Source organism: Triticum urartu, chromosome 2A (assembly GCF_056163025.1).
Source record: "Triticum urartu cultivar PI428250 chromosome 2A, HENAU_Tu73, whole genome shotgun sequence".
NCBI classification, from domain to species: domain Eukaryota; kingdom Viridiplantae; phylum Streptophyta; class Magnoliopsida; order Poales; family Poaceae; genus Triticum; species Triticum urartu.
In genome coordinates this window covers 712,090,915-712,103,060 of record NC_141874.1, presented here as the reverse complement: position 1 = coordinate 712,103,060, position 12,146 = coordinate 712,090,915, and positions in this window count along the sequence as shown.

The following is a 12,146-nucleotide window of genomic DNA, read 5'->3' as shown; positions in this document are numbered from 1 at the left end:
CCCCCACCTATAAAGGGGGGTCTTCTTCCCCAATGAACTATATCCTTCGAGCATGTGTTCTTCCCCCATTGTTGACCTTCTTCGAGCTTGCTCACTCTCAATCCCTCCATGGATTCTTGCTAGTTTATGAGGGAAAAGAGAGAGGAGATCTAGATCCACATTTCCACCAATCACTTTCTCCTCTATGTGAGGGGAACCCCTTGGATCTAGATCTTGAAGTTCTTGGTGTTCTCCTTCTTGTTCTTCCTCTCACTTTCCTCCCTAGCATTAGTTGCTTTGGTGGGATTTGAGAGAGAAGGGCTTGGGCACTCCGTGTGCCCTTGCCATTGCATTTGTGCATCGGTTTGAGTACTCCATGGTGATACGTGGAAGTTACACGTTGAGAAGCTTATTAATCTTGGGTGCTTGGTACCCTTGAGCTTGTTCCTCTTGGGTGCTTGGGCGTGTTGGGGAACGCAGTATTCCAAAAAAATTACCTACGATCACGCAAGATCTATCTAGGAGATGCATAGAAATGAGAGGGCAGAGTGTGTCTACGTACCCTCGTAGACCGAAAGCGGAAGCGTTTAATCACACGGTTCATGTAGTAGAACGTCTTTGCAATCCAACTGATCCAAGTACCGAACGTACGACACCTCCATGTTCAGCACACGTTTAGCTCGATGACGTTCCTCAGGATCTTAATCCAGTTAAGGCCGAAGGTGAGTTCCGTCAGCACGACGGCGTGGTGACGGTGATGATGAAGTTACCGGCGGAGGGCTTCGCCTAAGCACTACGACGATATGACCGAGGTGTGTAACTGTGGAGGGGGCACCACACACGGCTAAGACAAATCTTGGAGTGCCTTTGGGGTGCCCCCTGCCCATGTATATAAAGGAGGGAGGAGGAGGAGGCCGGCCTAGGAGGGGCGCACCTATAGGGGGAGTCCAACTAGGATTCCTGATCCTAGTTGGAGTCCCCTTCCTTTTCCAAGAGGGGAGAGAGGGAAGGAGTAGGAGAGGGAGGAGGAAAGAGAGGGGGGCGCCGCCCCCTCCCTAGTCCAATTCGGACTTGCCATGGGGGGGCAGCTAACCCTTGAGGCCCTTCTCTCCTTTCCCGTATGGCCCATTATGGCCCACTACTTCCTCCGGCGAATTCATGTAACTCTCCGGTACTCCGAAAAATACCCGAATCACTCGGAACCTTTCCGATGTCCGAATATAGCCTTCCAATATATCGATCTTTATGTCTCAACCATTTCGAGACTCCTCGTCATGTCCGTGATCTCATCCGGGACTCCGAACAACCTTTGGTACATCAAATCACATAACTCATAATACAAATCGTCCTGGAACGTTAAGCGTGTGGACCCTACGGGTTCGAGAACTATGTAGACATGACCGAGACACATCTCCGGTCAATAACCAATAGCGGAACCTGGATGCTCATATTGGCTCCTACATATTCTAGGAAGATCTTTATCAGTCAAACCGCATAACAACATACGTTGTTCCCTTTGTCATCGGTATGTTACTTGCCCGAGATTCGATCGTCGGTATCATCATACCTAGTTCAATCTCGTTACCGGCATGTCTGTTTACTCGTTACGTAATGCAACATCCCGCAACTAACTCATTAGTCACATTGCTTGCAAGGCTTATAGTGATGTGCATTACCGAGAGGGCCTAGAGATACCTCTCCGACAATCGGAGTGACAAATCCTAATCTCGATCTATGCCAACTCAACAAATACGATCGGAGACACCTGTAGAGCATATTTATAATCACCCAGTTACATTGTGACGTTTGATAGCACACAAGGTGTTCCTCCGGTATTCAGGGGTTGCATAATCTCATAGTTAGAGGAACATGTATAAGTCATGATGAAAGCAATAGCAATAAAACTAAGTGATCATTTATGCTAAGCTAACAGATGGGTCTTGTCCATCACATCATTCTCTAATGATGTGATCCCGTTCATCAAATGACAACACATGTCTATGGTCAGGGCACTTAACCATCTTTAATTAACGAGCTAGTCAAGTAGAGGCATACTAGGGACACTCTGTTTTGTCTATGTATTCACACATGTACTAAGTTTCCGGTTAATACAATTCTAGCATGAATAATAAACATTTATCATGATATAAAGAAATATAAATAAAAAATTTATTATTGCCTCTAGGGCATATTTCCTTCAGTCTCCCACTTGCACTAGAGTCAATAATCTAGTTCACATTGATACGTCCATTTTGCATCATGCTTTTATATCGATATTTATTGCATTATGGGCTGTTATTACACATTATGTCACAATACCTATGCCTATTCTCTCTTATTTTACAAGGTTTACATAAGGAAGGAGAATGTCGGCAGCTGGGATTCTGGGCTGGAAAAGGAGCAAATATTACAGACCTATTCTGCACAGCTCCAAAAGTCCTGAAACTTCACGGAAGTAATTTACAGTATATATAAAAAATACTGAGCGCAAGAAGTTCCGGAGGGGGCCACACCCTGCCCAAAGGGTGGGGGCGCGCCCTACCCCCTAGGCACGCCCCCCCCTGCCTCGTGGCCCCCTGGTGGCCCTCCGATGCCCATCTTCTGCTATATGGAGTCTTTCGATGAGGAAAAAAATCATAAGCCAGCTTTCGGGACGAGACTCCACCGCCACGAGGCGGAACCTTGGCGGAACCAACCTAGGGCTCTGGCGGAGCTGTTCTGCCAGGGAAACTTCCCTCCGGGAGGGGGAAATCATCGCCATCGTCATCACCAACAATCCTCTCATCGGGAGGGGGTCAATCTCCATCAACATCTTCACTAGCACCATCTCCTCTCAAACCCTAGTTCATCTCTTGTATCCAATTCTTGTCTCTAAGTCTGGGATTGGTACCTGTGGGTTTCTAGTAGTGTTGAATACTCCTTGTAGTTGATGCTAGTTGGTTTATTTGGTGGAAGATCATATGTTCAGATCCTATATGCATATTAATACCCCTCTGATTATGAACATGAATATGCTTTGTGAGTAGTTACGTTTGTTCCTGAGGACATGGGAGATGTCTTGCTATTAGTAGTCATGTGAATTTGGTATTCGTTCGATATTTTGATGAGATGTATGTTGTCTCTCCTCTAGTAGTGTTATGTGAAGATCGACTACATGACACTTCACCATTATTTGGGCCTAGAGGAAGGCATTGGGAAGTAATAAGTAGATGATGGGTTGCTAGAGTAACAGAAGCTTAAACCCTAGTTTATGCATTGCTTCGTAAGGGGCTGATTTGGATCCATATGTTTCATGCTATGGTTAGGTTTACCTTAATACTTTTCTTGTAGTTGTGGATTCTTGCAATAGAGGTTAATCATAAGTGGGATGCTTGTCCAAGTAAGGGCAGTACCCAAGCACCAGTCCACCCACATACCAAATTATCAAAGTACCGAATGTGAATCATATGAACGTGATGAAAACTAGCTTGACGATAATTCCCATGTGTCCTCGGGAGCGCTTTTCTCTATATAAGAATTTGTCCAGGTTTGTCCTTTGCTACAAAAAGGGTTGGGCGACCTTTCTGCACTTTATTTACTTTTGTTACTTGTTGCTCGTTACCAATTATCTTATCACAAAACTATCTGTTACTTATAATTTCAGTGCTTGCAGAGAATACCTTGCTGAAAACCGCTTATCATTTCCTTCTGCTCCTCGTTGGGTTCGACACTCTTACTTATCGAAAGGACTACAATAGATCCCCTATACTTGTGGGTCATCAAGACTCTTTTCTGGCGCCGTTGCCGGGGAGTGAAGTGCCTTTGCTAGGTGGAATTTGGTAAGGAAAAATTTATATAGTGTGCTCAAATTTACTGTCACTTGTTACTATGGAAAGTAATCCTCTGAGGGGCTTGTTCGGGGTATCTTCACCTCGGCCAGTAGAGCAAAGAGTTTCAACTCAACCTATTGAACCTACTGAAAATGAAAATGTCTACTTTGAGATTCCTTCGGGTATGATAGAAAAACTGCTAGCTAATCCTTTTGCAGGAGACGGAACAATGCATCCTGATGAGCACCTAATATATGTGGATGAAGTTCGTGGATTATTTAAGCTTGCAGGTGTGCCCGATGATGTCATTAAGAAGAAGGTCTTCCCTTTATCTTTGAAGGGAGATGCATTGACATGGTATACGCTATGTGATGATATGGGATCATGGAACTACAAACGATTGAAATTGGAATTTCATCAGAAGTTTTATCCTATGCATCTTGTTCATCATGATCGCAATTATATATATATATATATATATAATTTTTGGCCTCGCAAAGGAGAAAGCATCGCTCAAGCTTGGGGGAGGCTTAAATCAATGCTATATTCATGCCCCAATTATGAGCTTCCAAGAGAAATAATTATTCAAAATTTATATGCTCGACTTTCTGATAACAATCGCACCATGCTCGATACTTCTTGTGTTGGCTCTTTTCTGATGAAGACTATTGAATTCAAATGGGATTTATTGGAAAGAATTAAACGCAACTCTGAAGATTGGGACCTCGACGAAGGTAAGAAGTCAGGTATGACACCTAAGTTTGATTGTGTTAAATCTTTGATGGATACCGATGTTTTCCGTAAATTTAGCACTAAATATGGACTTGACTCTGAAATAGTAGCTTCTTTCTGTGAATCTTTTGCTACTCATGTTGATCTCCCTAGGGAGAAGTGCACTACTAGGGAAAATCCTATACACGGAATCTTACCAGCAGCGCGCTTTAAAATAAGGCACTGCTGCTAACTAGCAGTAGCGCTCGCGCACAAACCTCGCTGCTGAAATGAATGTATCAGTAGCACGCCCACTCTAAGACGCGCTACTGCTATAATTGCCACGACACCGCCGCGAGGCTTGTTCTAGCAGCAGCGCACTTGTATGAAGAGCGCTACTGCTAGGGACCATAGTAGTAGCGCATTTACACAATAACCGCTACTGCTAAGTTTACTAAAAAAATTAGTCCCACCTCGCTTCGTGAAGAGAATTTGTACCACCTTAAATATGTTACTTCTCAAACTTTCACAACCACTTCGTCTTCATTGAACTCTATGTGTAAAATTTGTGGCCGCAATATGAGTCTTCACCAGTTCCTAAACTGGTGAGGACTCATATTGACAAATCAGATTGTACACAAAAAGATCATTGATGATAAATGTATTTTTGATGTATATTTTTACATGCTGACACATAGCAGTAGAGCGCTCTTTGTGAAAGGTGCTACTACTAGGTCGTTTAGCAGTAGCGCCTTTTGCTACAGCGCGCTACTGCTAAGCCATTCCATCTCCCCCACTCTCCGACCTATCCGATCCACTCGCACTCACACTCACTCTATCTCCCCCTCAACCCCCCACGCCGGTCCTCCCCCCTGTCGCCCCTCCTCCGGTCTGCGCCGCCGCCACCTCCTCCTCCTCACTGGACTTGGTACCAGCCTCCTCCTCCGTCCTCCCTCTAGTCGCCGTTGGCCGACCCCTCCTCACTTCGCCTTCCTTCTCCGTCCTCCCTCCACTCGCTGCCGGCTGGCCCCTCCTTGCTCCGTCTTCCTCCTCCGTCCTACTCTCTTCTCCCTCCTCGAGTCGCCCCTCCGTCTCCCTCCTCCATCCACAACCCCTCCTCCCTGCTACATTTTGATTTAGTAGGCTAGTTGATTTAGTTGATTTAGAACATTTTAATTTAGTTGATTTAGTATGTAGTTGATTTACTTGATTTAGAACATCTTGATTTAGTTGATTTAGTAGGTTAGTTGATTTAGTTGATTTAGTAGGCTAGTTGATTTAGAACATTTTGATTTAGTTGATTTAGTATGCTAGTGGATTTAGTAGGCTAGTTGATTTAGTTGATTTAGTATGCACCATTTTATTGTTATTTTTCTGTACATGGATAGGTAGATGCTTTTGTTTTTTTGTAATAAGTTATTTTTTTGGCAAAATGTAGGTCCCAATTTAGTTAAATTTGCCACTTGTCTTTTTAATCAATTATCTTAGGCAATAGGGGCCAGATGAGATGAAATGTCTTGGTAGTTGGTACCCTTATTTGGTAGATATTTGTGAAAAGTTTTTTTCGGCAATAGGTGCCACCGAAATGCTTTGTCCATAAAATTGCTTCTCGCGGAAGAACCAAAAATATCACATGCTACTGTTTTTCTTTCCTGTGAAGTGAATCATTAATCCTTTGCTCATATTGCTTTAGGAAAATGGCGCACCCGCCACCACCACTATGTCGACTGTGCAAGTCAAGGTGCATCAGCAGCCTTGCAACTGGCAAGCTGTTCGGCATCTACTTCCAGCCGAGTTTTCGTCATGCGGCGGTAAGAAATTAGATGAAATGTAACAACTATTTTATTTTTAGTATTGGCATTACTGCATTGTGTCATTTTGCTTTTTTTACACAGATCGTCCCATGCAGTGTGAGGTTGAAATTCAACAAGCTGACAGGAGACACTATGACATTTGAGGCTCCTGGGGGGCCGTACACTATGGAGGTCGAGAAAGGATGCAATATGTCGCAGATTGGAGGAGATGGATGGATCCGTTTCCTTGCCCACATGCGTCTTACTGGTGGTGAGTTGATCAGCTTCTCCTTCAGAGCAGAAAGACCCAAGCTGGCTGTCATTTATCTCAACCTGGTGGAAGATGACGAAGATTATGAAGATAATGAGGACCCACTCGATGAAGATGATGAGAACCCACTTCATGAAGCCATCATAGCTCAAAGAATGAGGCTGAGCGAGGAGGAGGTGTGCAACCTATGGGACATAATTCCGCCACATGATGACTTTATCGGGGTGCCATTCGTGACCCGCCTGATAAGTACCATGGTTGATCGGCATGAAATGGTATGTTATACGTACTGCCTGTAGTAATTTGATGATATATATATGCTTTATTGTTATACTTACAAATGCAAATTATTCGATGATATGCTTAGTGAATCCGATGATATGCTTAGTGTAGAGTCTAATGATATGCTTTGTGGAATCTAGTAGATGATATGCTTTAGTGTAGAGTCTGATCACATGCTCTTATTAGTGTAGAATTCAATGAACTATTAATAGTGTAGATAATCCATATATACTTATTAGTAGAATTCATGATTAGTTAGTACAAATGCGTAGTACTGTGTCTTTTGATAGTGTAGAATCTAGACTTAATAGAAATATATTTGCAAGAGTATGTGCGAGGCTATTTATTAATTGATATGTTTTTCTTATTCAGAAATTGCCAAAGAACCTATTTGTGAGTTGTGGTATCGAGCCTGAGGAAGAAGGCTCAGCTGGACTATGCCTTACCGCAAGGGGCTCCGTCACCACCTGTACTTACCGCATGGACACAGATGGCCGCACACACTTAAACTCGGTTGGGTGGAAGAGATTCCTCGTTGGCAAGAATCTTCATGTTGGACAGGCCATCCTAATTACTATCAGGAACACCCACTGCCCAGGCTTGAGGATGATGATAGTCGTCGATATCATCTAGAACTACATGTGTGTGTGTGGCTATATCATCTAGAACTACATATGATGATCGTCGTCTATATCATGTAGAACTACATATGATGATCGTCGTCGATATTATCAAGAACTACATATGATGATCGTCGTCGATATCACCTTGTACTGCTTGAGGATGCATGTTGAGTATATATGAAATTATTATCTAGTACTCCCTCGGTTCCAAATTACTCCTCGTGGTTTTAGTTCAAATTTGAACTAAAATCACGACGAGTAATTTGGAACCGAGGGAGTACTACCTAGTACCTATAATGCTTTATGAAATTGATATCTAGTAGTACCTAGTATCTGGAAATTGATGTTTATTGAAGCTGAAACGGGGTAGGAAGCCGGGGAGAAATGATGAAAGATATAGCAGTAGCGCGGGGCAAGGAAATCGCTACAGCTAATTAATAGCAGCGCGTTCCGAAAACGCGCTGCTGATACAGTCCAGAGTAGTAGCGTGTGTACAGACCGCGCTACTACTAACAGTTAGCTGTAGCGCCTTATTGGTAGCGCGGCTGCCCGCGCTGCTAATAGCCCCAAAACCGGCGCTACTACTAGGGTTTTCCCTAGTAGTGGTGGTTTAAATATCATCCTCCCATAGAAGTAAAAGTAGCTTCACCTATTAAAGTTGAAGAAAAGACTGTCACTTATAATGATCCTATTGTTCCTACTGCTTATGTTGAGAAACCACATTTTCCTGTTAGGATAAAAGATCATGCTAAAGCTTCAACTGTGGTTCGTAAAAGCAATATTAGAACCTATACACCTCCTGAGCAAGTTAAAGTTGAACCTAATATTGCTATTGTTAAAGATATCTTGTCTGATAATATTGATGGGCATGCTCTTCATTTATGTGATGAGACTGCTAGAATTGCTAAACCTTGTGCTAAAGATAAACATAGACCTGTGGTAGGCATGCCTGTTATTTCTGTTAAAATAGGAGATCATTGTTATCATGGCTTATGTGATATGGGTGCCAGTGCTAGTGCTATACCTCATGACTTATACAAAGAAATTATGCATGATATTGCACCTGCTAAGATAGAAGATATTGATGTTACCATTAAGCTTGCCAATAGAGATACTATTTCACCAATCGGAATTGTTAGAGATGTTGAAGTCTTGTGTGGGAAAACTAAATATCCTGTTGATCTTCTTGTTCTTGGTTCCCCACAAGATTGCTTTTGTCCCATTATATTTGGTAGACCCTTCTTAAACACTATTAATGCTAAGATAGATTGCGAAAAGGATGTTGTTACTATTGGTTTAGGTGAGATGTCTCATGAATTTAATTTCTCTAAATTTCGTAGACAACACCATGAAGAGGAAATGCCTAGTAAAGATGAGATTATTGGTCTTGCTTCTATTGCTGTGCCTCCTAGTGATCCTTTAGAACAATACTTGCTAGACCATGATAATGATATGCTTATGAATGAAAGAAGGGAAATAGATGAAGTATTCTTTAAACAGAAACCCATCCCAAAACACAATTTGCCTGTCGAAATCCTAGGGGATCCTCCTCCACCCAAGGGTGATCCCGTGTTTGATATCAAACCGTTACCTGATACTCTTAAATATGCTTATCTTGAGGAGAAAAAGATATATCCTGTTATTATTAGTGCTAACCTTTCAGAGCATGAAAAAGAGAGATTATTTAAAACTCTGAAGAAGCACCATGCTGCTATTGGATATACTCTCGATGATCTTAAGGGCGTTAGTCCCACACTATGTCAACACAAAATAAATTTGGAGAAAGATGCCAAACCAGTTCATGATCACCAACGACGGCTGATTCCTAAGATGAAAGAAGTGGTAAGAAAGGAAATACTAAAGCTCCTTGAGGCAGGTATAATTTATCGTGTTGTTGATAGTCAGTGGGTAAGTCTTGTCCATTGTGTCCCTAAAAAGGGAGGTATTACTGTCGTTCCTAATGATAAAGATGAATTGATTCCGCAAAGAATTATTACAGGTTATGGGATGGTAATTGATTTCCGCAAATTAAATAAGGCTACTAAAAAAAGATCATTACCCCTTACCTTTCATTGATCAAATGCTATAAAGGTTATCCAAACATACACATTTTTGCTTTCTAGATGGTTATTCTGGTTTCTCTCAAATACCTGTGTCAGCTGATGATCAATCTAAGACCACTTTTACTTGCCCGTTCGGTACTTTTGCTTATAGACGTATACCTTTTGGTTTATGTAATGCACCTGCTACTTTCCAAAGATGCATGATGCCTATATTCTCTGACTTTTGTGAAAAGATTTGTGAGGTTTTCATGGACGATTTCTCCGTCTATGGATCCTCTTTTGATGATTGCTTAAGCAACCTTGATCGAGTTTTGCAGAGATGTGAAGAAACTAACCTTGTCTTGAATTGGGAGAAGTGCCACTTTATGGTTATTGAAGGTATTGTCTTGGGGCATAAAGTTTCTGAAAGAGGTATTGAAGTTGATAAAGCTAAGGTTGATGCTATTGAAAAGATGCCATGTCCCAAGGACATCAAAGGTATAAGAAGTTTCCTTGGTCACGCCGGTTTTTATAGGAGGTTCATTAAGGACTTCCCAAAAATTTCTCGGCCTCTGACTAATTTATTACAAAAAGATATACCATTTGTTTTTGATGATGATTGTGTAGAAGCATTTGAAATACTTAAGAAAGCATTGATCTCTGCACCTACTGTTCAGCCACCTGATTGGAATTTACCTTTTGAAATTATGTGTGATGCTAGTGATTATGCTGTAGGTGTTGTTCTAGGGCAAAGAGTTGATAAGAAATTAAATGTTATTCAATATGCTAGTAAAAATCTAGACAATGCCCAGAGAAATTATGCTACTACTGAAAAAGAATTCTTAGGAGTTGTATTTGCTTGTGATGAGTTCAGACCTTATATTGGTGATTCTAAAGTAACTATTCACACGGATCATGCTGCTATTAAATATCTTATGGAAAAGAAAGATGCTAAACCTAGACTCATTAGATGGGTTCTCTTGCTACAAAATTTTGATTTGCATATTATTGATAGAAAGGGAGCCGAGAACCCCGTTGTCGACAACTTGTCTAGGCTAGGGAATGTTCTTGATGACCCACTACCTATTGATGATAGCTTTCCTGATGAACAACTAAATGTCATAAATGCTTCTCGTACTGCTCCATGGTATGCTGATTATGCTAAGTATATTGTTGCTAAATTTATACCACCTAGTTTCACATACCAGCAAACGAAAAAGTTTTTCTATGATTTGAGACATTACTTTTGGGATGACCCACATATTTATAAAGAAGGAGTAGATGGTGTTATTAGACGTTGTGTACCTGAGCATGAACAGGAACAGATCCTATGCAAGTGTCACTCCGAAGCTTATGGAGGACACCACGCTGGAGATAGAACTGCACATAAGGTATTGCAATCCGGTTTTTATTGGCCTACTCTCTTCAAGGATGCCCATAAGTTTGTTGTATCTTGTGATGAATGTCAAAGAATTGGTAATATTAGTAGACGTCAAGAAATGCCTATGAATTATTCACTTGTTATTGAACCATTTGATGTTTGGGGCTTTGATTATATGGGACCTTTTCCTGCCTCCAATGGATACACACATATTTTAGTTGCTATTGATTACGTTACTAAGTGGGTAGAAGCTATTCCAACTAGTAGTGCTGATCATAACACCTCTATTAAGATGCTTAAAGAAGTTATTTTTCCAAGGTTTGGAGTCCCTAGATATTTAATGACTGATGGTGATTCACATTTTATTCATGGTGCTTTCCGTAAAATGCTTGCTAAATATGATGTTAATCATAGAATTGCATCTCCTTATCACCCACAGTCCAGTGGTCAAGTAGAATTGAGTAATAGAGAGATCAAATTAATTTTGCAAAAGACTGTTAATAGATCTAGAAAGAATTGGTCCAAGAAACTTGATGATGCATTATGGGCCTATAGAACTGCATATAAAAATCCTATGGGTATGTCTCCGTATAAAATGGTTTATGGAAAAGCATGTCACTTACCTCTCGAACTAGAACATAAGGCTTATTAGGCTATTAAAGAGCTCAATTATGATTTCAAACTTGCCGGTGAGAAGAGGTTATTTGATATTAGCTCACTTGATGAATGGAGAACCCAAGCCTATGAGAATGCCAAATTATTTAAAGAGAAAGTTACAATATGGCATGACCAAAAGATACAAAAGTGTGAGTTTAATGTAGGTGATTATGTATTGCTATACAACTCTCGTTTAAGATTTTTTGCAGTCAAACTTCTCTCTAAATGGGAAGGTCCTTACGTTATCGAGGAGGTCTATCGTTTCGTTGCCATAAAAATCAATAACTTCGAAGGCACAAATCCGAATGTGGTGAACGGTCAAAGAATTAAACATTATATCTCAAGTAATCCTATAAATGTTGAAACCAATGTTATTAAAACCGTAACCCCGGAGGAATACATAAGGGACACTTTCCGGAACGTTTCAAACTCCGAAAAGGAATAGGTATGTGGTACGGTAAGTAAACCGACTCCAAAACAGTTCTAATGGCAATTTTCTTCCGTTTTGGAATATTTAGAAAAATAGAAAAATAAGAAGCAGTCTGGGAAGGACACCAGGGCTCCACGAGGGTGGAGGGCGCACCCTACCCCCCTGGGC